The sequence below is a fragment of the Bufo bufo genome, chromosome 5 (genome assembly GCF_905171765.1).
Source record: "Bufo bufo chromosome 5, aBufBuf1.1, whole genome shotgun sequence".
NCBI lineage: Eukaryota > Metazoa > Chordata > Amphibia > Anura > Bufonidae > Bufo > Bufo bufo.
In genome coordinates, this window is record NC_053393.1 from 259,802,544 (window position 1) to 259,830,476 (window position 27,933).

The 27,933-nt window shown below is 44.3% G+C and overlaps 1 protein-coding gene across 1 annotated transcript in view; it reads left to right on the top strand.

The window, feature by feature from the left end:
* Nucleotides 1-27,933, top strand: part of SACM1L (SAC1 like phosphatidylinositide phosphatase) — a 168,685-nt gene that overhangs the window by 14,715 nt on the left and 126,037 nt on the right. The window contains exon 2 of the mRNA XM_040432192.1: nucleotides 27,809-27,906. The gene's annotated coding sequence lies outside the window, so the exon portion shown is untranslated. The remainder of the gene's footprint in view (nucleotides 1-27,808; nucleotides 27,907-27,933) is intronic.

The window sequence follows — 27,933 nt, forward strand, 5'->3', positions numbered from 1 at the left end:
TAGGTGGTCACTAAGGGGTTAGCTGCTCAGCTGAAGAAGTAAGCAGTCTCTTGTAAATATGCCTATTGTTTACTACCAGTGTCATGGTGATAAGAGTAAGGCCTCATGCACACGGCCGTTGTTTTTAGTCCGCATTCACTTTAATGGGGCCGCAAAAGATGCGGACAGCACTCCGTGTGTTGTCAGCATCCGTTGCTCCGTTCCGTGGTCTGCAAAAAAATATAACTTGTCCTATTGTCCGCGTTTTGCGGACAAGAATAGGCAGTTATATCAATGGCTGTCAGTGCCATCAGCACGCAGACGCAATTCCGCGATTTGCGGACCGCAAAACTTACAACGGTCATGTGCATGAGGCCTAAGAGGTGGACAACAGTGGATATTGGTGTCGTGAAGGGGTAGTTGAACAGTGCAGCCACTGTCCACTGTCACTACCTACTTGCATGATCCGTCTTAAAGGGGTTGTCCGGGTTCAGAGCTGAACCCGGACATACAGTCCTGATCAAAAGTTTAAGACCACTTGAAAAATGGCAAATCATATTTAGCATGGCTGGATCTTAACAAGGTTCCAAGTAGAGCTTCAACATGCAACAAGAAGAAATGGGAGTGAGACAAAACATTTTTTGAGCATTCAATTTAATGAAAACAACGAATAAACTGAAACAGGCTGTTTTTCAGCTGATCCAAATTTTAGGACCTTTTAAAAGGCCAAATCTGTGTAAAGATGTGGATTCATTGTCATTTTCTGTCAGGTAGTCACACGTTGTGATGGCAAAGGCAAAAAAACTTTGCCTTTTTGAACGTGGTCGGGTTCTTTTACTGCATAAGCAGGGTCTCTCACAGCGCGCCATCGCTGCCGAGGTTAAATGATCCTGAGGGTTATGGAACAAAAAAGTGGAGGACCCAAAAAAAATGTCATCAGCACTGAGCCGGAGGATCCAATTGGCTGTCCGTCAAGACACTGGACGATCCTTGACCCAAATTAAGGCCCTTACTGGTGCTGACTGCATCCCCATAACCATCAGACGGCATCTGAGACTGAAGGGCTTCAAAAACAAAAAACGTCTTCAAAGACCTCGTCTCCTTGAACGCCACAGAACTGCTCGTTTGGACTTTGCAAGAGAGCACCAAACATGGGACATTCAAAGGTGGAAGAAAGTTTTAGTCTCTGATGAGAAAAAATGTAACCTTGATGGTCCTGATGGTTTCCAAGGTTACTGGCATGACAAGCAGATCCCACCTGAGATGTTTTCTACGCGCCACAGTGGAGGGGGCACCATAAGGGTCTGGGGTTTAGTTTTTTTTTGGAGGTGTGGTCCTAAACTTTTGATCAGCTGAAAAACAGCCTGTTTCAGTTTATTCGTTGTTTTCATTAACCTCTTAAGGACATAGGGCGTACAGGTACGCCCTTGTGCCCTGGTACTTAAGGACACAGGGCGTACATGTACGCCCTGTGTATTTTCGATCACTGCCGTGCGGCCGGCAGTGATCGGAACCCGGTGCCTGCTCAAATCATTGAGCAGGCACCTAGGCTAAATGCGCGGGGGGGTCCCGTGACCCCCCCATGTCGGCGATCGCGGCAAACCGCAGGCCGTATCGAACGGCTCTATAAAAATATCACATGATCTAACCCCTCAGGTGACCACCGTAAAAAAATAAAATAAAAAATGGTGTAAAAAAAGCCATTTTTTGTCATCTTACGTCACAAAAAGTGTAATAGCAAGCAATCAAAAAGTCATATGCACCCCAAAATAGATGCCAATCAAACCGTCATCTCATCCCGCAGAAAATGAGACCCTACTTAAGATAATCGCCCAAAAACTGAAAAAACTATGGCTCTTAGACTATGGAGACACTAAAACATTATTTTTTTTTTTTTAAATGAAATCATTGTGTAAAAAATTACATAAATAAAAAAAATTGTATACATATTAGGTATCGCCGCGTCCATGACAACCTGCTCTATAAAAATATCACATGATCTAACCTGCCAGATGAATGTTGTAAATAACAAAAAAAAAACGGTGCCAAAAAAGCTATTTCTTGTTACCTTGCCACACAAAAAGTGTAATATAGAGCAACCAAAAATCATATGTACCCTAAACTAGTACCAACAAAACTGCCAACCTATCCCGTAGTTTCTAAAATGGGGTCACTTTTTTGGAGTTTCTACTCTAGGGGTGCATCAGGGGGGCTTCAAATGGGACATGGTGTCAAAAAAACTAGTCCAGCAAAATCTGCCTTCCAAAAACCGTATGGCATTCCTTTCCTTCTGCGCCCTGCCGTGTGCCCGTACAGCAGTTTACGACAACATATGGGGTGTTTCTGTAAACTACAGAATCAGGGCCATAAATAATTTGTTTTGTTTGGCTGTTAACCTTTGCTTTGTAACTGGAAAAAAAAATATTAAAATGGAAAATCTGCCAAAAAAGTGAAATTTTGAAATTGTATCTCTATTTTCCATTAAATCTTGTGGAACACCTAAAGGGTTAACAAAGTTTGTAAAATCAGTTTTGAATACCTTGAGGGGTGTAGTTTATTAGATGGGGTCACTTTTTTGGAGTTTCTACTCTAGGGGTGCATCAGGGGGGCTTCAAATGGGACATGGTGTAAATAAACCAGTCCATAAAAATCAGCCTTCCAAAAACCAAACGGCGCACCTTTCACTCTACGCCCCGCTGTGTGGCCGTACAGTAGTTTACGGCCACATATTGGGTGTTTCTGTAAACGGCAGAGTCAGGGCAATAAAGATACAGTCTTGTTTGGCTGTTAACCCTTGCTTTGTTAGTGGAAAAAATGGGTTAAAATGAAAAATTAGACAAAAAAATGAAATTCTCAAATTTCCTCCCCATTTGCCAATAACTCTTGTGCAACACCTAAAGGGTTAACAACGTATGCAAAATCAGTTTTGAATACCTTGAGGGGTGTAGTTTCTTAGATGGGGTCATTTTTGGGTGGTTTCTATTATGTAAGCCTCGCAAAGTGACTTGAGACCTGAACTGGTCCCTAAAAATTGAGTTTTTGTAAATTTCTGAAAAATTTCAAGATTTGCTTCTAAACTTCTAAGCCTTATAACATCCCCAAAAAATAAAATATCATTCCCAAAACAATTCAAACATGAAGTAGACATATGGGGAATGTAAAGTCATCACAATTCTTGGGGGCATTACTATGTATTACAGAAGTAGAGAAACTGAAACTTAGAAATTTGCCAAATTTTTCAAATTTTTGGTAAATTAGGTATTTTTTTTGTGCAAAAAAAAAAAAATTTTTTTGACTTCATTTTACCAGTGTCATGAAGTACAATATGTGACGAAAAAACAATCTCAGAATGGCCTGGATAAGTCAAAGCGTTTTAAAGTTATTAGCACTTAAAGTGACACTGGTCAGATTTGCAAAAAATGGCCTGGTCCTAAGGTGAAAAAAGGCTGTGTCCTTAACCTCCTCAGGACCGCCGTACGCAGGATTGCGTCTTTGCGGCGGCCCTGCTCTTCTGGGTGGACGCGCCGGCGCGTCCTCTCGCGAGACGCGAGATTTCCTGTGAACGCGCGCACACAGGCGCGTGCGTTTACAGGAACGGAAGGTAAGAGAGTGGATCTCCAGCCTGCCAGCGGCGATCGTTCGCTGGCAGGCTGGAGATGTGTTTTTTTTAACCCCTAACAGGTATATTAGACGCTGTTTTGATAACAGCGTCTAATATACCTGCTACCTGGTCCTCTGGTGGTCCCCTTTGTTTGGATCGACCACCAGAGGACACAGGTAGCTCAGTAAATATGTTGCACCAAGCACCACTACACTACACCCCCCCCCCTGTCACTTATTAACCCCTTATTCACCCTTGATCACCCCTGATCACCCCATATAGACTCCCTGATCACCCCCCTGTCATTGATTACCCCCCTGTCATTGATCAACCCCCTGTAAAGCTCCATTCAGATGTCCGCATGATTTTTACGGATCCACTGATAGATGGATCGGATCCGCAAAACACATACAGGCGTCTCCCTGGAGCTTCCAGGGGGGGTGATCACCCCATATAGACTCCCTGATCACCCCCCTGTCATTGATCACCCCCCCCCCCCCTGTCATGCTGCATTCAGATGTCCGTATGATTTTTACGGATCCACGGATACATGGATTGGATCCGCAAAACACATACGGACATCTAAATAGAGCCTTACAGGGGGGTGATCAATGACAGGGGGGTGATCAGGGAGTCTATATGGGGTGATCACCCCCCCTGGAAGGCTCCAGGGAGACGCCTGTATGTGTTTTGAGGATCCGATCCATCTATCAGTGGATCCGTAAAAATCCACTGATCACCCCCCCCTGTCATTGATCACCCCCCCCTGTCATTGATCACCCCCCCCTGTCATTGATCACCCCCCCCTGTCATTGATCACCCCCCCCCCGTCATTGATCACCCCCCCTGTCATTGATCACCCCCCCCTGTCATTTGATCACCCCCCCCCTGTCATTGATCACCCCCCCCTGTCATTGATCACCCCCCCCTGTCATTGATCACCCCCCCCCCTGTCATTGATCACCCCCCCCCTGTCATTGATCACCCCCCCCCTGTCATTGATCACCCCCCCCCTGTCATTGATCACCCCCCTGTCATTGATCACCCTCTGTAAGGCTCCATTCAGACATTTTTTTTGGCCCAAGTTAGCGGAATTATTATTATTTTTTTCTTACAAAGTCTCATATTCCACTAACTTGTGTCAAAAAATAAAATCTCACATGAACTCACCATAACCCTCACGGAATCCAAATGCGTAAAATTCTTTAGACATTTATATTCCAGACTTCTTCTCACGCTTTAGGGCCCCTAGAATGCCAGGGCAGTATAAATACCCCACATGTGACCCCATTTCGGAAAGAAGACACCCCCAGGTATTCCGTGAGGGGCATATTGAGTCCATGAAAGATTGAAATTTTTGTCCCAAGTTAGCGGAAAGGGAGACTTTGTGAGAAAAAAATAAAAAATATCAATTTCCGCTAACTTGTGCCAAAAAAAAAAAATTCTATGAACTCGCCATGCCCCTCATTGAATACCTTGGGGTGTCTTCTTTCCAAAATGGGGTCACATGTGGGGTATTTATACTGCCCTGGCATTCTAGGGGCCCCAAAGCGTGAGAAGAAGTCTGGTATCCAAATGTCTAAAAATACCCTCCTAAAAGGAATTTGGGCACCTTTGCGCATCTAGGCTGCAAAAAAGTGTCACACATCTGGTATCGCCGTACTCGGGAGAAGTTGGGGGAATGTGTTTTGGGGTGTCATTTTACATATACCCATGCTGGGTGAGATAAATATCTTGGTCAAATGCCAACTTTGTATAAAAAAATGGGAAAAGTTGTCTTTTGCCAAGATATTTCTCTCACCCAGCATGGGTATATGTAAACACCCCAAAACACATTCCCCAACGTCTCCTGAATACGGAGATACCAGATGTGTGACACTTTTTTGCAGCCTAGGTGGGCAAAGGGGCCCATATTCCAAAGAGCACCTTTCGGATTTCACAGGTCATTTACCTACTTACCACACATTAGGGCCCCTGGAAAATGCCAGGGCAGTATAACTACCCCACAAGTGACCCCATTTTGGAAAGAAGACACCCCAAGGTATTCCGTGAGGGGCATGGCGAGTTCCTAGAATTTTTTATTTTTTGTCACATATACCCATGCTGGGTGAGAGAAATATCTTGTCAAAAGACAACTTTTCCCATTTTTTTATACAAAGTTGGCATTTGACCAAGATATTTCTCTCACCCAGCATGGGTATATGTAAAAAGACACCCCAAAACACATTCCTCAACTTCTCCTGAATACAGAGATACCAGATGTGTGACACTTTTTTGCAGCCTAGGTGGGCGATTTCACTGGTCATTTTTTACAGAATTTGATTTCAAACTCCTTACCACACATTTGGGCCCCTAGAATGCCAGGGCAGTATAACTACCCCACAAGTGACCCCATTTTGGAAAGAAGAGACCCCAAGGTATTTCGTGATGGGCATAGTGAGTTCATAGAACTTTTTATTTTTTGTCACAAGTTAGTGGAATATGAGACTTTGTAAGAAAAAAGAAAGAAAAAAAAGAAAAAATCATCATTTTCCGCTAACTTGTGACAAAAAATAAAAAGTTCTATGAACTCACTATGCCCATCAGCGAATACCTTAGGGTGTCTACTTTCCGAAATGGGGTCATTTGTGGGGTGTTTGTACTGTCTGGCCATTGTAGAACCTCAGGAAACATGACAGGTGCTCAGAAAGTCAGAGCTGCTTCAAAAAGCGGAAATTCACATTTTTGTACCATAGTTTGTAAACGCTATAACTTTTACCCAAACCATTTTATTTTTACCCAAACATTTTTTTTTTATCAAAGACATGTAGAACAATAAATTTAGAGCAAAATTTATATATGGATGTCGTTTTTTTGCAAAATTTTACAACTGAAAGTGAAAAATGTCATTTTTTTGCAAAAAAATCGTTAAATTTCGATTAATAACAAAAAAAGTAAAAATGTCAGCAGCAATGAAATACCACCAAATGAAAGCTCTATTAGTGAGAAGAAAAGGAGGTAAAATTCATTTGGGTGGTAAGTTGCATGACCGAGCAATAAATGGTGAAAGTAGTGTAGGTCAGAAGTGTAAAAAGTGGCCTGGTCTTTCAGGGTGTTTAAGCACTTGGGGCTGAGGTGGTTAAAGGGGTTGTCCGGGATCAAGCTTATTTTTTTTTAAAACCTCTTACTCACCTTTAGTAGCCAAGTCTATGTTCCCAAGGTGGTTTGAGGTATCTTTTACACTGGAGCATGGCTCCTACAGCCCAGAACACATTGTTTACATATCTGTTTATCTGTTGCTTCACTTCCTGCCGCACTGCATTGTGGGTCCCAGTGCAGGGCGGCATCTGCTGATTTCTCCTGTCTAACATCATGTCCCTGCACCCGCCCCCCTCATACATATTCATGCATCCTGCACAGCCTCCACTCCTCCTTCGATCCGCCCCCTCATACATATTCATCCTCCTGGCTTATATTCCTCCCCCATATGTACGCCCATAAACTTCTCCTTGCTCTATCTCTGGCATCTATCATGTGCTCAGTGTTTGCAGAGCTTAGAGACAATCGGACACCATCACACTGTAAGGGGCACGCTTCCACATGCATCCATAAACATACCGGACACAGTCACACTGTAAGGGACACGCTTCCACATGCATCCATAAACATACCGGACACAGTCACACTGTAAGGAGCACGCTTCCAAATGCATCCATAAACATACCGGACACAGTCACACTGTAAAGGGGATGCTCCCACATGCATCCATAAACATACCGGACACAGTCACACTGTAAGGGGCACGCTCCCACATGCATCCATAAACATACCGGACACAGTCACACTGTAAGGGGCACGCTCCCACATGCATCCATAAACATACCGGACACAGTCACACTGTAAGGAGCACGCTTCCACATGCATCCATAAACATACCGGACACAGTCACACTGTAAGGGGCACGCTCCCACATGCATCCATAAACATACCGGACACAGTCACACTGTAAGGGGCACGCTCCCACATGCATCCATAAACATACCGGACACAGTCACACTGTAAGGAGCACGCTTCCACATGCATCCATAAACATACCGGACACAGTCACACTGTAAGGGACACGCTCCCACATGCATCCATAAACATACCGGACACAGTCACACTGTAAGGGGCACGCTCCCACATGCATCCATAAACATACCGGACACAGTCACACTGTAAGGGACACGCTCCCACATGCATCCATAAACATACCGGACACAGTCACACTGTAAGGGGCACGCTCCCACATGCATCCATAAACATACCGGACACAGTCACACTGTAAAGGGGATGCTCCCACATGCATCCATAAACATACCGGACACAGTCACACTGTAAGGAGCACGCTCTCACATGCATCCATAAACATACCGGACACAGTCACACTGTAAGGGGCACGCTCCCACATGCATCCATAAACATACCGGACACAGTCACACTGTAAGGGGCACGCTCCCACATGCATCCATAAACATACCGGACACAGTCACACTGTAAGGGGCACGCTCCCACATGCATCCATAAACATACCGGACACAGTCACACTGTAAAGGGGATGCTCCCACATGCATCCATAAACATACCGGACACAGTCACACTGTAAGGGGCACGCTCCCACATGCTTCCATAAACATACCGGACACAGTCACACTGTAAGGGGCACGCTCCCACATGCATCCATAAACATACCGAACACAGTCACACTGTAAGGGGCACGCTCATATATATATATATATATATATTTCAAGGTAAACCTTATATACTGACCTGGCAAACAGTTAAAACCGATGTATAAGGCTACTTTCACACTTGCGGCAGGACGGATCCGACAGGCTGTTCACCCTGTCGGATCCGTCCTTCCGCTATTTTGCCGTGCCGCCGCTCCTTCCCCATTGACTATAATTGGGACGGGGGCGGAGCTCTGGCGCAGTACGGCAGTTCGCGGTGAGAGGCCGCCAGACTAAAAAGTCGGACATGCAGGACTTTTAGTCCGGTGGCCTTTCGCCGTGCACTGCCGTGCTGCGCCGGAGCTCCGCCCCCGTCCCCATTATAGTCATTGGGGACGAAGCGGCGGCACGGCGAAATAGCGGAAGGACGGATCCGACATGGTGAACAGCCTGTCGGATCCGTCCTGCTGCAAATGTGAAAGTACCCTAACCACAGGAAAGTGAAATGCACACACTGCAACTCCAAAAGGAGAATGTGCTAAAAAAATTCATTCCAAAACACAAGTACAGGGCTAAAAAAATGATTTTAAACTAGACAAAAGCAGCCTCATTACATAAATAGGATTATCCGTTAATTTCAAATCAACAAAAAAAAAAGGAGACTGATTACACTATTATTACCTTTTCTTTCAACTGAGCCATTGTTTTATTATCTTATTTTTTTTTACACAATCAACATGCCATTGTCTAATTGCAATCTATGCAATTAGCATGGTCATGTCATCCTGTGGTGAAAGGAATTCCTCCTTTCTAAAGTCTTCTGCCCCATTAGCTAGTAATTCTGATGGGAGGAGTTTTCTATGCTAACAAGCATAGTAATCCTCCTCCATTCATTGTAATGCTGAAGGGCGGTGACGTTACCGACTGGGGGCGGGGCTTATCGCGATCCTGGCCGGACAAGTTACCGCCCCTCCAACCTCTCTGCATTATTATCTAGACTGCCAGTGACGTCACCGGGCTCCCTGGCAGAGGAAGAGGAAGCTATGCTCGCCTGCTAGGGACCCGGTACGTCACTGAAGATAAGAAAAGACTCACTTCCGGGCATGAATTGAAAGGAGGAAAACAGGGCTTCAGCAATATGTTCTAAAGGTACCACATGCATGTTTGTAATGTTTATGTTATTAGATTACTAATAGACAAATGTCCCCAATCCCAGACAACCCCTTTAAGGGGTTAAATTGAATGCTCAAAAATGTTTTGTCTCACTCCCATTTCTTCTTGTTGCATGTTGAAGCTCTACTTGGAACCTTGTTAAGATCCAGCCATGCTAAATATGATTTTTTGCCATTTTTCAAGTGGTCTTAAACTTTTGATCAGGACTGTACCTCCATTTTCACCCAGGCAGCCCCCCTGACTTAAACATCGGAGCAGCTCATGCTCCGATGCTCTCCTTTGCCCTGTGCTAAATCGCGCAGGGCAAAGGCATTTTCAGGAGTTCCAGTGACGAACCGGGCTCTCCGGAAGCCTGGTGACGTCACCGGCAGTGATGGGCAGGCTTTAGCACTGCCCTAGCCAGTAAAACGGCCAGTAAAAGCTTCCGCCCGGCAGTGTGTTATTTCAAACAAAAGAGCCCGTGCCCTGCGTGATCTAGCGCAGGGCAATGGAGTGCATCGAAGCATGAGATGCTCCGATGCTAACATCAGGGATGCTGCCTGGGTGAAAATCTGGTTATGTCTGGGTTCAGCTCTGAACCCGGACAACCCCTTCAAGTGACTGCCACAAGTGGACAACACTCCCTTCTTAGCTAATTTCAGGGACCTAAACCAAGAGAAAACCTCAGATACAAAGTCAACAGGCAAAGCAGAGGTCACAACAAGCAGAGTCAAATACCAGGAGGTCATGTCAAAGAAACAGGAAAAGGTTAGTGATCCAGAGTAGCAAACACGCCGCTAGCTACTGAGGTTTAGAAAACCAATCGCAGGAAACTGTGTCCAGCAGCTGCCTGTTTAAATGGCCTGCCTCAGAAAGTAGGCGACATTGGCACAGAACCTGATAAGTTGAGCTGCCCCACTTTCATAGGGGCTGGTTGCCATAGCAATAGAGCACCGCCATCATATTGCGGTTGAATTCTCTGTGGGAGAACAGACTAGTAGGTACGTGACAACTGGGTTGTGGGCTTGGGGTTAATAAGACCCAGGGTGGCTGAGTTGTATATTCAGTTCCATTCACTTCTTTGAGGCAGCAAAAAAAAGTAGACAGCACACAGATGTAGAGATGAGCGAAATTGTGTTTCAAGTTCAGAGTACAAGGTATCTAAGAATTCTGTTATGGATTCTGCTACCACGGAATTCTTAGATAACCCACCCACTTAGATAATGACACCAGTGGCGTGTAGTGCTAAATTATCATTATATATATATATATATATATATATATATATATATATATATATCTCTATCAATAAGCTTCACCTAACCCCTTTCTGCTGACCAAACAGTAAGAATGTCCTTTCAGTGCTCCATAACAGTAACAATGCCCCTTAGTGCCCCTCAGACAGTATATCCCTTTAGTGTCCCTACAGAGTACCCCTAAGAACCCCCTCACAGCGGGGTTATCTCTTGCTGTCCCCACACAATATGTTGCTCCTTTAGTTCCTTCCCACAGAGTGGTGCCCCCTCATATTAGGATGATTCCTTAGGTGCCCCTCACAAAATGAGGCCCTCTAAAAAGCCCCCAGAATAAAGTGATATTCTCTTTGTGCCAACCCCCCACAGCATGATGTACTCTTTAATGCTCCCCATTACAAAATTGGTGCCCCTTAAGTGGCTTCCACACAGTATGATGCTCAGTTAAGTGATCCTGACACAGTGCTGTCCCCTCGAGTTCCCCCCACACCTTATGATGCTCCCTTAAAGGGATTCTGTCATCAGATTTTACCCCTCTAACTTAAACATATGCTCATGTCCAGACTAATACGAAGAATCCTAAGCTGGCCTTATTAAACCTCACTGTGGCTCTATTTGCCCCAAAAAACTGGTTTTTATAACCTGTCAATCACTTACTTAAGGTGCCCAAGGGGAGGTCCGTTAATACAGGGTGCCCAGCTGCACCCCTCGCCTTCCGGTGACCAGCGCTGCCTTCCCTGTTTTCAGCGCCGCCTTCTACAGCTCAGCGCCGCCTCCGCAATCCTCCCCATCCCTCTGCCAGATCCCGCGCCTGCATACTAGGCTCGGCCAATCTGCAGGTCATATCAGGGTTGAGCGAAGTGCGCATCAGGCCGGCGCATGCGCACTTTGCTCAACGAAGCTGCTGCCAGGAGTCCGCATGGGCACATCAGGCTGAGCCTAGTGCACAGGCGCGGGATCTGGCAGAGGGACGGGGAGGATTGCGGAGGTGGTGCTGAAGACAGGAAAGGCGGCGCTGGGCACTGGACGGCGAGGGGTGAAGCCGGGCACCCTGTATTAATGGACCTCCCCTTGGGCACCTTAAGTAAGTGATTAACAAGTTATAAAAACCAGTTTTTTGGGCAAATAGAGTCACAGTGAGGTTTAATAAGGCCAGCTTAGGATTCTTTGTATTAGTCTGGACACAGGGTGGATAAAAATCTATGATTTTTTTGATTTTAATCGGATTTTTTTTATATAAAATGCTTTTTGAGGAAAATATATTACCATCCAAAGGTTATTCCATCATGAAATAAAGATTCGTTTTTTAATTATGTAGAATAAGGCTGTACGTAGACTCCCATATTGTTGAATGGATTAGGCAGTGGCTGAGGGACAGACAACAGAGGGTTGTAGTCAATGGAGTATATTCAGACCATGGTCTTGTTACCAGTGGGGTACCTCAGGGATCTGTTCTGGGACCCATATTGTTTAATACATATTGCAGAAGGCCTCAATGGTAAGGTGTGTCTTTTTTCTGATGACACAAAGATTTGTAACAGGGTTGATGTTCCTGGAGGGATACACCAAATGGAAAAGGATTTAGGAAAACTTGAGGAATGGTCAAAAATCTGGCAACTAAAATTTAATGTTGATAAGTACAAGATAATGCACCTGGGGCGTAAAAACCCAAGAGCAGAATATAAAATCAGTGATACAGTCCTAACCTCAGTATCTGAGGAAAGGGATTTAGGGGTCATTATTTCAGAAGACTTAAAGGTAGGCAGACAATGTCATAGAGCAGCAGGAAATGCTACCAGAATGCTTGGGTGTATAGGGAGAGGCATTACCAGTAGAAAGAGGGAGGTGCTCTTGCCGCTCTACAGAGCACTAGTGAGACCTCATTTGGAGTATTGCGCTCAGTACTTGTCACGAGGGTGTCGAGGACCACGCCTGACTCCGTTATACCCGGGGTCAGGAAGTCGCAGCGGTTGGCTGCACGCTCTATTTAAGATAGGGCTGTTTTCCTTATGGTAGCTTTCTGGGTTTGCTTAGCAAACCCTTTTGGCTCACTCAGGGATCCGTAGCTCATTCTCCTCAGCTGTTCCTTGTCCAGCACTCCCAGACCTCCTTATATTTCTCTCTCACACGTCTCTGGTTGCCAGAGATAGAGCTTCCTGCCTGGACATCTATTCTGACCTTCTGGAGCTGTGTTGCTGCGTTCGCTGGTAGTTGGTCCAGTACGCTACCCTCCAGATCCCTGTTGGACCTTTTTGGTTTATTGTGGTCGCCCACCTGGGTGTATGTGTTTGTATGTTTTGTCTGTCCTCTCCCTGGTGTTTCCCTCTTAGTGATAGTGGTGTGGACTAGCGATCCCACCGGCCTGTTCACTATCCAGGGCTCATATTAGGGAAAGCCAGGGTTTAGGCACGCGATCGCCGCACGGGTGAGGAACCCGTCTAGGGACGTCAGGGCAGTCAGGTGCCAGCCGCAAGGTGAGTTAGGGGTCACCACCTTTCCCTCTCCCTTGGGCAGGGCTTTCCCCGTTTTCCTCCCTGTGCGTGTCGTCGGTCATTACAGTACTGGAGACCATATCTCCAGAAGGATAGTGATACTTTGGAGAGAGTTCAGAGAAGAGCTACTAAACTAGCACATGGATTGCAGGATAAAACTTACCAGGAAAGATTAAAGGACCTTAACATGTATAGCTTGGAAGAAAGACAAGACAGAGGGGAGATGATAGAAACTGCTAAATACATAAAGGGAATCAACAAGGTAAAAGAGGAGAGAATATTTAAAAGAAGAAAAACTTCTACAAGAGGACATAGTTTTAAATTAGAGGGGCAAATGTTTAAAATTAATATCAGGAAGTATTACTTTACTGAGAGAGTAGTGGATGCATGGAGTAGCTTTCCTGCAGAAGTGGTAGCTGCAAATACAGTGAAGGAGTTTAAGCATGCATGGGATAGGCATAAGGCCATCCTTCATATAAGATAGGGCCATAGTATTCAGTATATTGGGCAGACTAGATGGGCCGAATGGTTCTTATCTGCCGACACATTCTATGTTTCTATATGTGTAATTTATTTGGTAAATAAATTCCATTAATCCATTCACAATGTCATGCTCTTCCAGGGGGTTTTGTAAGATTATTGGGCCGTTTCTCTGCCTACAAGATTTTATCACAGATGCTTGGTTTACTTTTGCAGTTCTCAAAACTGAATTTGACTCAGCAGAGATCACATGCCTCTTCTTCACAGCAAAAATGTTATAACATGAACAGAGTTGAGAAAAATACCTTAATCCTAACTTCTACAAACCTATGAATGCAGAATCAACCTAATCAAACTAATATGAAAAGTTTTTAAATCTTCATCTACTTGCATATTATAAGTTATACCAGCAAGAATTAGTCTTTATGTAGAAAACTATGATTTAAATCAAGCCTTACTGACTAGTGATTTAAATCGTGATTTAAATCGTGATTTAAATCATTTTGATTTAAATCAAATCCACCCTGTCTGGACATGAGCATATGTTTAGGTTAGAGGGGTAAAATTTGATGACAGAATCCCTTTAAGTAGCAGCTGTGTCTGCCTTGATTGACCCCTTAGTGCATGTGCCTGCCTAGATGATTGGCCCCCTAGCAACTGTGCGTGCCTGAATGATTGGCCCCGTTTGGCTGCCTGCTGTTGTTGTATTATAAAAAATAAGATTCTTGGAAATCATCTGTATGTCTCCTACTGATCTACTTTGGATTCCACTGAAGGAGTCGATCCCGCTATCTCTCTGGTGCTGTCATGGGTTCCGAAAAATCTAATTACTGATGAGTGTAATTATTTTTGCCAGATGGAGAGTAGAACACTTGGTTATATTACAACCTTCAAAGGGACATGAGGTGATTTGAACACTGTTTTACCGCCACAAGAACATACTAGACCCCATACTTTTGCCCCCCATTCCCAGGACAAAGTGTTACCACGGTTCACAGGGAGACTGGCACCTGGATGAGCAACAGTTCACTCACTTTCTCCATGCACAGAGCAGTTGGTCCAGCATCAATTATTTACTGGTACCAAGAGCCTTGTTCCATACAGTGGCTGACTTAGAAATTACTGATTCGTCAATCTCAAATCATGCCCCAGTGTCACGTTCACTAGAAATGCCTTCCACATCTGGCGATTCTCAGCTTTCCTGACTGGATATGATGCTCTTAAAGGGAACCTGTCACCAGGATTTTGGGTATAGAGCTGAGGACCTGGGTTGCTAGATGGCCACTAGCACATCCGCAATACCCAGTCCCCATAGCTCTGTGTGCTTTTATTGCGTAAAAAACCTGATTTTACACATATGTAAATTAACCTGAGATGAGTCAGAGCTTGAAAATATGACTCTTCTATGGTCACACAAGTAAGATATGACTCTTATGTTAATTTTCATAAAAGGCGGGAAGTACAAAAATGCGTAATACTTATTGAATTCGTCTGCAAATGAAATTAAAAGTGTAATTTATATGTTCAGGGTAACACAATGAACATTTAGAAACGCTCCGTGAGGGTAGCATAGTAGAGGTGACAGGTTCCCTTTAAGTAATGGCTAGAATATGAGCACTTCAATGAGGGACACACAGATGCTACAGCATTGCTCTGGGCAGCGGCCAAAGTGGTCTTACGAGGCAGAATTAGAGTTTACACCTTATTTTATAAAACGTTTTGGAGCAGTATGAATATGCAAGTGTCGAGTTGTCATTCATGTACTTACACACAGAAAAACAAGTCGAGATCTGCAGCACACACCTATGACCTGTGGTTGGAGATGAAGGAGGCTAGCCAAGGGGAGAGATTTGGGCCATTATGTACTAGGGCAGGTATGGGTAAACTGCGGCTCTCCAGCTGTTGTAAAACTACAACTCCCAGTCTGCCTACAGCAGGGCATGATGGGATTTGTAGTTTTACAACAGCTGGAGAGCTGCAGTTTGCCCATCCCAGGACTAGGGTTGGGATAATACAGGACTGAGGAGAAATTAATGCTTTCTTTTCCCCGGCACCTCCACAACAGCACTGACAGGAGGGTGTCCCCGCACCCAGGACAGGAAACCACGCAGGAGCACATGATTTAAAAGGCCTCCTCCCCCTTACCTATCCAGTCATTGTTTCCTGTCCTCAGGATACATAGGAGCTGCTCCTGCAGTGCCAGGAAGATTCTCATTTCGCCCATCCTGTTTTTAGTTCCCCACGCTGTGGGAGGGCTGGTGCAGGGGACGGGTTTCCCGGGGACGTGCGTGCCTCCCTTTCTTGTCCCTCGGAGAAAGACCAGGCTAACGATTTTTTTCCCATGAGAAGAGAGAAATTGCGTGGGATCTATGATGTCACCAGACGAGATTCTCCTCGGGCAAGTGAATCTCGCGAGATTTCGGCGTACTTCCGGGAATAAGAGCGGGGCTGAGATGCCGGCATTTGTGATGAAGCCAGCCATCCAGCTCATGCTCACCACTTGCTAGACTCAAGTATTCCAGTGTTGGAAAACATGTCTGCCATGCTCGCTCCAGTAGAGGATGCCGCTAGAAAGCCTGGTGATCCCGCTGCCTCTGCCCTCAGCCCGGTAAGCCTCCTCCCCTGGGGGATGATTATGCTAACCCTGAATCACTATTGGGGAAGTATTGTTATGGGAAAAAAAAATTCACTCTGGTGAGGTGGTGGCCCTAAGTGCAAGTTTTGGGTTCATGGTCCTACTGCCCTTTATTTTATCTTTTAGGGCACTGAGTCCATGACTCCCAAGCCAGCCAGTGGGGAAGCAGGACGCAGAAAATGCGCCATTTGCAAAAAGCTTCTAACCTTCTAGCAGACGCCTCTGCCGACTTAGTCAAACTTTCCGCTAGATCAGCTGCACTTTCAAACGCGGCCCGAAGAACAATTTGGCTTCGATCCTGGTCAGGGGACGCAGACTCAAAGTCGCCGGTGTTTCATCCCCTGTGAGGGGGACAGATTATTTGTTTCTGGGTTAGATGACATCCTTGAAAAGGGGTCTGATAAAAAGAAAGGATTCCCCCTGGAAAATAGGTACTTTCATCAGAGACGGTCCTTTCAGAACCAAAGAAAGCCCAGCGTGGACTCCAAAAAGAAAGAGGGCTCCAGAAAGTAGCAATCTTCCAAAGGCAAGGGTAGAGGGTTCTTACTTAACCCCGAAAGTTCTTCTCGCTCCACCCAATGACGCCAGAAGTCGGGTAGGAAGCAGGTTAACGGGCTTCATTCCTGCTTAGGAACAAATCCATGCCTCTCCGTGGGTAATAAACACTCTGAAGGAAGGATTAAAACTGGAGTTCTTATCCCCTCCGTTAAATCAGTTCACAATAAACAAAAAGCGGTCTCCTCTACAAAAACAACTTTGTCTAGAGTATTCCTTAATAGAAAAGAAGCTACTCCTTCCTGTCCCAAAAGATCAATACGGAAGGGGGTTCTATTCTCCAGTCTTTTTAGTACCAAAACCAAATGGGTCCTTTCGGTTGATAATAAATCTAAACAGGTCGATTTATATACAAGAAGTTCAAGATGGAAACCATAAAATCTACCGTAAATCTGCTCCCTCAAGATTGTTTCATAGCAACAATAGATTTACAGGATGCCTACTACCATGTTCCAATATATCCACCCCATCAAAAATATTTACGAATCGCTGTTTTCATGGGAGAAAATTTGTGCCACTTCCAATTCAGAGCCCTTCCGTTCGGTCTCTCTTCAGCCCCAAGAGTATTTTCCAAAATCATGTCCGACATCATAAAACATCTCCAAAAAATTCAAATAACATATCTGGACGACTTCTTAATAGCATCTCGCTCAGAAGAAAGATCTTCCTTGGGGTTCTATTGGACTCTCATCTACTAATGTCCTTTCTACCCACAGAAAATAGGACCAAGTTGTTACTGGAGATCTCCCGTTTCTGCAGTCTAAGAACTGTCTCTCTCAGGAACATTATGACAGTTCTGGGCCTTCTCACTTCCACAATCCCTTCAGTCAGATGGGTTCAGAGCCATACTCGAGTGCTTCAGTCCTTCCTTCTTTCCTCGTGGGACGGAACAATCTCTGCCCTAGAAAAGAACATTTGCATCCAAATTCTGTAAAAAAAAATAATAATCCCTCGTGGTGGAAAGTAGGGAAAAACCTAAACACAGGGGTTTATTGGAGACAAAAAGATCAAATGATAATCACCACAGATGGCAGCAGATAAGGATGGGGAGGCCATGCAAATGGGAAGATAGTACAGGGCAGATGGGGCCCGGATATGTTAAAAGCCTCTTCAAATCTAAAAGAGCTTGCGGCCATTTACAAAGTCATCACTTCTCTAAAAACGCCCTCATCCTCCAAACACGTAAAAGTGTTATCGGACAAAACCACAGCGGTCGCTTACCTCAACAGGCAGGGCAGAACAGAAGCCACTCCCTAGCAGCCGTAGCTCGCAACATATTTCTCTGGGCAGAGAGAAATCTTCTGTCCTTATCCGCAGCCCATGTCAAGGGAGAACAAAATTTTGTAGCCGATTTCCTCAGTCGAACAACCTTGAAGGAAGGGGAATAGTCTTTTAAATCCCCAGGTGTTCCGCAAGATCTGCGAAAAGTGGGGAAATCCGGACTTGGATCTGTTTGCCACAGGGGACAATAGGCAGACTGAAAAATGTTGCTCCCGGCAAGATCAGCCACTTTGGATAGATGCCCTATCCCACCCTTGGCCAAACACACTTCTGTATGCATTCCCTCCTTTCAGTCTAATAGCAAGAACGCTTATGAAAATAGAGGAGGAACAGTCTCAGGTGATCCTCATTACACTGTTTTGGCCAAGGAGGGCCTGGTTTCCCCTGCTCCTCAAACTGCGGGGGTGTTCTGGACCTTGCCACAAATCCCGGACCTTCTCCATCAGGGTCCGATTTATCATCCAGGACTAAAACAGCTCAACCTGACGGCCTGGAAGTTGAACGGTCAGCCTTAAAAAAGAAAGGATTGTCAGATGAGGTCATTTCCATTCTTATGCTGAGTCGTAAACCAATTGCCTCAAAAATGTATTTAAGAACCTGGAAAGCCTTCCTTCTCTAAAAATTCTCTTTTTCTCGAAATACCTCAAATACTTGAATTCTTACAATCTAGTTTGAACAAAGATCTTCAACCCACCACTCTAAAAGTAAAAAATATCTGCCCTCAGCGCCTTCTTAGATAAAAAATTAGTTGACTCACCCCTTAAGCGCTTCATTAAAGGGGCTACAAGAAAGTTACCAACTGTCTGTTCTGTAATTCCACCATGCGATCTAAACTTGGTCCTCTCAGTATTGATGGAGCATCTGTTTGAACCAGTGGACAAAATTTCCTTGAAGCTACTAACCTACAAAACTGTATTTTTAGTGGCAATAACCACCGCAAGAAAGATTGCGGAAATGCAAGCCTTTTCCTGTAGACCACCTTGCCTAACTATACTGGACGACTGTACAATCCTAATGCATTGCCCTTCGTTCCTTCCCAAAGTGGTCTCTAGATTTCACTGTGATCAGGAAGTCTCGTTACCTTCATTTTGTCTACACCCAACTACCAAAAAAGAGAAGAACTTCCACAACCTGGATGTTAGGAGGACTGTGGCTTACCTAAAAGCCACAGAGTCCTTCAGACTCTCAGATCAACTTTTCCTTCAATACCAAGGTGCCAACAAGGGAAACGGGGCCAGCAAGTTATCTATAGCAAGATGGATTAGAGATGTCATTGGAACAGCTTATATCAAAAAGGATCTCCTTCCTCCTACAGGAATAAGAGCTCACTCTACAAGGGCCGTGTCTGCCTCGGTCTCCTTAGACCAGATTTGCAAAGCGGGGGGGGGGGGGGGAGAAATTACTCTTACCGGTAATTGGTTTTTCCAATAACCTCCACAACGGCACAGAATTTTTTCCCCTCCCTTGTGGATTTATATTATGTGATGTTATGCTTATATTATGTTATTCTTTTGTCAAATGATGTAATTTGATATTTAATTAAAAAAAAAATATTTTTGCATCACTTCAGAGTACTCTCTTACTGACTGGATAGGTAAGGGGGAGGAGGCCTTTTAAATCATGTGCTCCTGCGTTGTTTCCTGTCCTGTCCTGCGTTGTTTCCTGTCCTGGGGGACACCCGTTATTGAGGTTATTAGAAAAACCAATTACCGGTAAGAGTAATTTCTACTTTCATACCGTAATTACTTTCAGGACGGGCAGACCTTTCCAGATACAGTGTCCTTACCAATTTTATCAGACTAACAAAGAGAACCATTGAGTGGGGATATTTCAGAGGGGAGACAAAAAATTTGATCTCAAGCCTTCTTATTGGGAAGACTCCATGACTGGATGGCTTCTCTTGGGAGTTTGACAAGGCAGCAGGGGATCAGAAAACTCCCTCACTGGTTTCCCTCTTGATGGGAGATATTCTGATGGCATCAAAAACTGTATACATTAAATTATTGCTAAAGCCAGGTAAAGATTTGCTGAATTCAAGTGGCTATAGACCAGTCTCACCGATTTGATGTAGACATGATGCTTTTTACAGAAATACTGGCGAATAAGTTGGGATCCCTTCTACCAGACCTGGTAGGTTCCTTGCAAGTTGTTTTTTTTAAAGCGGTTTTCTGAGATGTTAATACTGGTGACCTGAATAAGTCATCGGGCTCTGATAGGTGGGGGTCTAATTCCCGGGACCCCTGCCAATCAGCTGTTCAAGAAAGCAGCAGCACTCGCAGTAATGCCGCAGCCTTCTCTCAGCTTTTCCTAGGCCTAGTGACAACACGTTCATTGGTCACGTGGCCTAGGTGCAGCTTAGCCCCCATAGAAGTAAAAGGGGCTGAACTGCGATACAAGCACAGCTGCTGTACAATATACAGAGCTGTGCTTGGTGAGCAGGCAGAAGGACCGCTGTGCTCACAGGAGCGCCTTTTCAAACAGATGATTGACGGGGTTCTCGGGGTGTCGGCCTCCATGATCAGACACGAATGACCTGTCCAGAGGATAGGTTATCAGTATTTTAAAATTTCGGGGAAAAACCCCCTTTAAAAAAAGGGCAATGGTCAAAACTATGAAGAAAGCTTTAGATAGCATTCAGTTGTGCCCGAGATCAGATGACTAACCAATTCTCCTGGTGTTTAATGCAGAAAAAGCATTTGACATTAAATGGGTATGGCTGCGTATGGTATTAAAATTAGAATCGCAAGGAAATTTCGATTTTATTTTTAGGTATTTATCCCACAGTGTGAATATACCCGATGTTTCCCTTCCAGACCTTTTCAGTTAACTAAGGCTTCTTTCACACTAGCGCTAAAATCTTCCAGCAGGCTGTTCCAGTAGATGAACAGCCTGCCAGAGTTCATTGTATCCGGCATAGCTGGTTACTACCTTTTCCCCATCGAAGCCCCTTGGCTATAATGGGACCTGGTGGGGATCTGGCCTTTTTCTGGCATTAGTGCTAGGATTTGGCTGGACAAAAAACGGTGCTTGCCGGATACGATTAACTCTGGCAGACTGTTCCTCTGCCGGAACAGCCTGCTGAAAGTTGTTTTTTTTAGTTCTAGTGTGAAACTAGCAACACGGTGGCTCAGTGGTTAGCACTGGTGCATCTGCATGGATTTTTGTATGTTCTCCACGTGTTTGCATGGGTTTTCTCCTGGTACTCCGGTTTCCTCCCACACTCTAAGTTCACTATCAGTATGCCTTTAGATTGGGAGCCCCATTGGGGGCAGCAAATGACGATGGTGTCTGTAAAGCACCGCAGAATATAGTAGCGCTATATAACATATAAGGGCATAAAATAAAAAAACAGCCTAATGGCACATGACAGAGATGTCCACTGTCAGACTTTACTTTTTAATTTGGCAGTGGAGCTGCTGGCCAAGTATTTGGAAGATCTCCCTGTATATGAAGGGATTGGATAGGCGCAGATGAATTGCACGTAAGTTTCTTCGCAGATGACATGCTTTTATTTCGGAGCAAGGTTCATTTAGGCTACTTTCACACTAGCGTTCGGGCTCCGCTTGTGAGCTCCGTTTGAAGGCTCTCACAAGCGGCCCCGAACGGATCCGTCCAGTCCTAATGCATTCTGAGTGGAGGCGGATCCGCTCAGAATGCATCAGTCTGGAGCGTTTGTCCTCCGCTCAGCAGACGGACACCTGAACGCTGCTTGCAGCGTTCGGGTGTCCGCCTGGCCGTGCGGAGGCAAACGGATCCGTCCAGACTTACAATGTAAGTCAATGGGGACAGATCCGTTTGAAGTTGACACAGTATGGCTCAATTTTCAAACGGATCCGTCCCCCATTGACTTTCAATGTAAAGTCAAAACGGATCCGTTTGCATTATCATGAACAAAAAAAAAATCATTTTTTTTTTTTTTTTTTTTGTTCATGGTAATGCAAACGGATCCGTTCTGAACGGATCTAAGCCGTTTGCATTATAGGAGCGGATCCGTCTGTGCAGATACCAGACGAACCCGCTCTGAACGCAAGTGTGAAAGTAGCCTTAGCTAAATTACTGAAGACTGTGGAACAGTTTGGTTGCTTCTTAGAATATATCAATATAGCCAAAAGGTAACATTTTGGGCACAGTGTGTGATCCCTTCATGCCCCTCCTCCCCCTCCTCCTCTCAAGTATTTAGGAATATACATAGGGAAACACCAGATAGTATATGCAAGCTAAACTATTCTCTTATCTTTGTGAAAATATACTAATTTATGCCAGTGGCAACACCTCCCCGGTCATTCCTTGGCCAGTGTAATTTGGTGAAGATTGCTTTTCTTAGACTTTTCCAGACAATTCCAATGTTGCTTGAACATAAAAATATTGAGCTGGGTGGTACTACAGAAGCCCATGTTGTGTAAACCTGAAGGGGGGCCTCAACATGCCCAACATTAGAGGCTATGAAGGATTTAAACAGCAGGAATCTGCTGACTAAGTGAAGGAGATAATCTGTAACCACTGGGAATTTTAGTTGTTGTTAATAGAAAAGTTTTAATAAATATCCTAAATAAAAGTTAAGTTTTAATTATACAGTTGTGTTCCAAATTATTCAACCCCCAATGCTGTAAAGGGTTTTAGGGAATTTAGTGTACATTTGTAATTGTGTTCAAAATTAAATCTTACAAGGACTTTTTAAAGAACCAAATGCAACTAAAATGACATCAATTGTTTTTGTAATACAGTATTAAATGTGTTTTTTTTTTTTTTTGTGATTTCTTCATTGACACAATTATTCAACCCCTTAAAGACTACCACTCTTAAGAACAGAGGTTCATTCAAGTATTTTCAATCAGGTATTGAAAACACCTGTGGATGTCAAGGAGCAGCAATCAAGCATAATAAGCACCAATTAGGCAGATTTAAAAGGACTGTGATACTCAGCTCCTTCTAGACATTTAGGCTGGGTTCAGACCTGAGCGTATTTTATATGCGCGTTTAAAGCGCGTTTTTGTTGCGCATTTTTATGCGCGTTTTTTGCAATAGTAAACGCGCGTTTGTGTGATTGACTGCAGTGTCCTATGGCCACAAACGCGCGTCAAAACGCCCCAAAGAAGCTCAAGAACTTGTTTGAGCGTAGAGCGTTTTTCAGCGCGTTCAAACGCGCTGTAAAACGCTCAAGTGAGAACCAGGGCCATAGGGAAGCATTGGTTTTCATGTGTTGAGCGTTTTACAGCGCGGAGCACTGGTGTGTTTACAAACATGGTGAAGTCAAGAGAATGGTCCAGGAAGACAAGAGAAGAGGTGATTTCTCTTCACAGGAAGGGCAATGGCTATAGGAAGATTGCAAAGATGTTAAACATACCAAGAGACACCATAGGAAGCATCATTCGCAAATTTAAGGCAAAGGGCACTGTTGAAACGCTACCTGGTCGTGGCAGAAAGAAGATGCTGACTTCGACTGCTGTGCGCTACCTGAAGCGCAAGTTGGAGAAAAGCCCCCGTGTGACTGCTGAGGAACTGAAAAAAGATTTGTCAGATGTGGGTACTGACATTTCAGCTCAGACAATAAGGCGCACACTGCGTAATGAAGGCCTCCATGCCAGAACTCCCAGGCGCACCCCCTTGCTGTCTCCAAAGAATAAGAAGAGTCGACTGCAGTATGCCAAAAGTCATGTGGACAAACCACAAAAGTTTTGGGATAGTGTTCTGTGGACTGATGAAACAAAATTAGAACTGTTTGGGCCCATGGATCAACGCTATGTTGGGAGGAGGAAGAACAAGGCCTATGAAGAAAAGAACACCTTGCCTACTGTGAAGCATGGCAGGGGGTCAATCATGCTTTGGGGCTGTTTTGCTTCTATAGGTACAGGGAAGCTTCAGCGTGTGCAAGGTACCATGAATTCTCTTCAGTACCAGGAGATATTGGATGAAAATGTGATGGAGTCCGTCACAAACCTGAGGCTTGGGAGACGTTGGACCTTTCAACAGGACAATGATCCCAAGCATACCTCCAAGTCCACTAGAGCATGGTTGCAGATTAAGGCTGGAACATTTTGAAGTGGCCATCGCAGTCACCAGACTTAAATCCGATTGAGAACCTCTGGTGGGACTTAAAGAAAGCAGTTGCAGCGCGCAAGCCTAAGAATGTGACTGAACTGGAGGCTTTTCCCCACGAAGAATGGGCGAAGATACCCATAGATCGCTGCAAGACACTTTTGTCAAGCTATGCTTCACGTTTAAAAGCTGTTATAACTGGAAAGGATGTTGTACTAAGATTGAATGTCACTTGGGGGTTGAATAAAACTGATAATGATGTGAGCACAGAAAAGACATTTGTGGTTATTTCATTATAAATGTTATGTTATATTTGTCTGACTTACAAGTGCCTCTTTGATTTAATTGTAAACAAGATGACTGAAATGATCAAAATCAATGTCAAACTGGCCAAAACACTCAATTTCTGTGGGGGTTGAATAATTTTGAAAACAACTGTAACAGCACATGAAAAAAAGACGCAGACAGGTCATAAGGACAATTTTTTTGTGGCACTATTGAAGTAATCGTCGTACATGTGCTGAGTGGTCCTATGATTCTGTATTACGGTTGTATAATATAGCTTGTCTCTTCTGACACGTGTTGGACTTGGATACTTTCCTCTTCTCACTATTCCTTTAATTAATTGGAATAGGGGTTAACCTCTCTGTGGAATTTAAAAGCACAGTTTGACCCGAGATATTCTAGACTGCCACAATGGTTCACTCAATAGTCCTGTGAGATACAGTTGCTGCATGGAAAGAGATTAGGATGTGGTTGCATCTCCCCTTCCTACTTTCCAAACATGCCATTTAGGGGACATCCAGAATCTCCAGCAGGGCTACATGACAAGATCTTGATAGGGTGAGAAGTAAAGGGTATTGTCACCCCTGCTCAGTTGCTTTGCCCACAAGACAAATGATGGCGCTCATTTCCAGAGGTCTTTGAGAGATTTCATATCTCTAAGAAATACTTTATTCAGTTTATGAAGCTGAGATCTTATTGTAAATTACACTTGTCAAACCCAGAAAATGAGGCATGAAATAATTCATTTGATGAGGTCCTAGGCACACTAGATCATAGGCACACCCATTTCCTCACTATATAGAGCTTTTTAGAGATAATTTTACAATCATTCACCCCAATAAAGTCTTTGCCTAGTGGGAACAGAGGCTAGAGATAACATCCTAGAGGGATGGGAAAAGGTTAAAGGGGTTATCCCATCATAATGATCACTGTTAAATCTGTTAATGATTTGACAGTGATAATTTTTTAAAATATATTTGATTAACCCATTCCCACCGTTTACGAGAAAATTCATCCCCACTTACCTCATTGTTGTCATTCGGTCTCCCCTGGTTACGGCCACCGCTCTTCTCCGGAATCCCAGTGGCCGCGCTTGCGCAGAAGACTCCTGTTTCTCCGGGCCGTTCGCTGTCCTGAACGTGCCCGCCGCCGCGAATGTGCGATGGTGACTTCTCCTGGCCAGAATAGTACAGAGCCGCGCACAGCCGGCTCTGTACTATATGGCCAGGAACTCTGTGTCTGTCTCTCTCTGTCTGTGTCTGTCTCTCTCTGTTTGTGTCTCTGTCTGTCTCTGTCTGTCTCTCTGTCTGTCTGTGTCTCTTCCAGAACAACTACTGACATTGCTAAGTTGGGAGAGGAAACTGTAGAAAGGCATAAAGAAATGCACGCTTGGAGAACTTTTCAGAAATTAAAATAATCTTTTATTATCTGGTAGTGGTCCAATGCAGAAATTCAAACAGTTTAGGGTTCATGCAAATGTTTTTATTTAATTTTTTCCCCTTCGGTTCCTTGCTGTTTTTGTTGCCCATATTCAGGTCTTTCACTTAAGTGGGTCCACATAAAAACGGAATTTACTACGTGTTTTCCATTTTCGTATATCCGCATGGCTTTTTCATAAAATAATTACGTATAAGCATAGGACAGTTCCATCATGTTCTTTCTGCAGAATGCACCTGATGGTATCCGTGTTTTGCGGATCTGCAATATGTGGGGCCACTAAAACTGGCAACGGTCGTGTGCATGAGCCCTTTAATTATGAAATTCAGGTCTACAGAACAGTATGTGATCAGTTTGAGGGGAACCTTGAATTTGTTAGCATTGTAATTCTTGGGACAGTGAGGGGATCAGAGTCTGTTGGGGAGAGGGGGAATTGACATGAAATCTTGGATGTATTATAAAATGTCCATTGCATTGTGTTAAAGGGGTTGTCCGGGTTCAGAGCTGAACCCGGACATACCTCCATTTTCACCCCGGCAGCCCCCCTGACTTGAGCATCGGAGCAGTTCATGCTCCGATGCTCTCCTATGCCTCCGCTAAATCTGAGATTTAGTGACGAGATTAGTGGAGATTCAGTGACGTACCAGGGCTCTCCATGGGGCTGCCAGGAAGCCCGGTGACATCACCGACACTGATGGGCAGGATTTAGCGCTGCCCTAGCCAGTAAAACGGCTTAGGGCAGTACTAAAGCACGCCATCAGAGCCGGTGACGTCACCGAACACACTGCCGGCGGAAGTTTCGCCCGGCAGTGTGTTATGAAAACAAGAGAGACCTTGCCCCAGGGCACGGCAGCGCATCGGAGCATGAGATGCTCCGATAGCCTCAGGGGGGCTGCCTGGGTTTAAATTAAGGGTATGTCCAGTTTCATCTCTGAACCCGGACAACCCCTTTAAGGCTACTTTCACACTAGCGTTTTTTCTTTTCCGGCGCTGAAATAACTGATCAGTTTTATCCCCATGCATTCTGAATGGAGAGTAATCCGTTCAAGATGTCTTCAGTTCGTCTTTTTGACTGATCAGGTCTTTTCAGAAAACCGTAGCTGTTGTATTTTACCTCCGACCCAAAATCCGGAAACACTTTGACTGAAAGCCGGCCTTTTTTCCTTGCCTATTAACGCCGGCGCCGTGTGTTCCGTCAAACGGATCCGGCTTTTGCATGTTAAACCTGAAAAATTTGAAAAAAAGTAATTAAAGTCCATAAATGGCGGATCCGTTTTTTCTACTGCATTTTTTTCATTGTGATCAAAATCCTGATCAAGATTCAAATGTAATCTGTTTTCACACTTTTTTTCCGGATCCGGCGGGCAGTTCCGTTGACGGAATTGTACGCCGGATTCAAACAACGCTAGTGTGAAAATAGCCTTAAACGTTATGTGATTGTGGCCAAAGCAGCATTTTATCGTTTTCCTTTTTCACATTTTTATTTTTATTTTTTTTAATCTACTAATAAATAATGAACTGTGATTTTAACAGTCTGTATAAGTATGTTATTTAATCTAGAAAATCTGTCGACCTTATATTAAACACTTGTGGGGACTGTATTTGAGACCCTGCCTTGCTGCAGTACACTATCATTGTATTGTGTTTGTGTATATTACCGTATTTCTCTGATGGATCTTGCACATGGATGGATAGAAGTGTTCTATTTTTCTTACTGTGATCCTATGTAGATTTATAACTTACTGCTTCTATTCCACTGAAATGTGCCTGATGAAAAGATGTAAGTAGTCTCTGAAAACAGGTACTTGTCATCATCTTGTCAGTTAGCCATTAAAAGCTGTACGTTTACGGAGGATTGTCAGGTTTTATCTCTTCTGTCTAACTAACATGTTATAAATATGTTATAAATTATATTTTCTTTTTACCTCATCCAGACATACAACACCTGAGAAGTTTTTTGTGGAAGCCTGTGACGATGGCACGGATGATGTTCTTGTCATTGACAGAGTGTCTTCAGAAGTTGCTCTTACAGGTATTAATATTAATGCGGTCAACCACT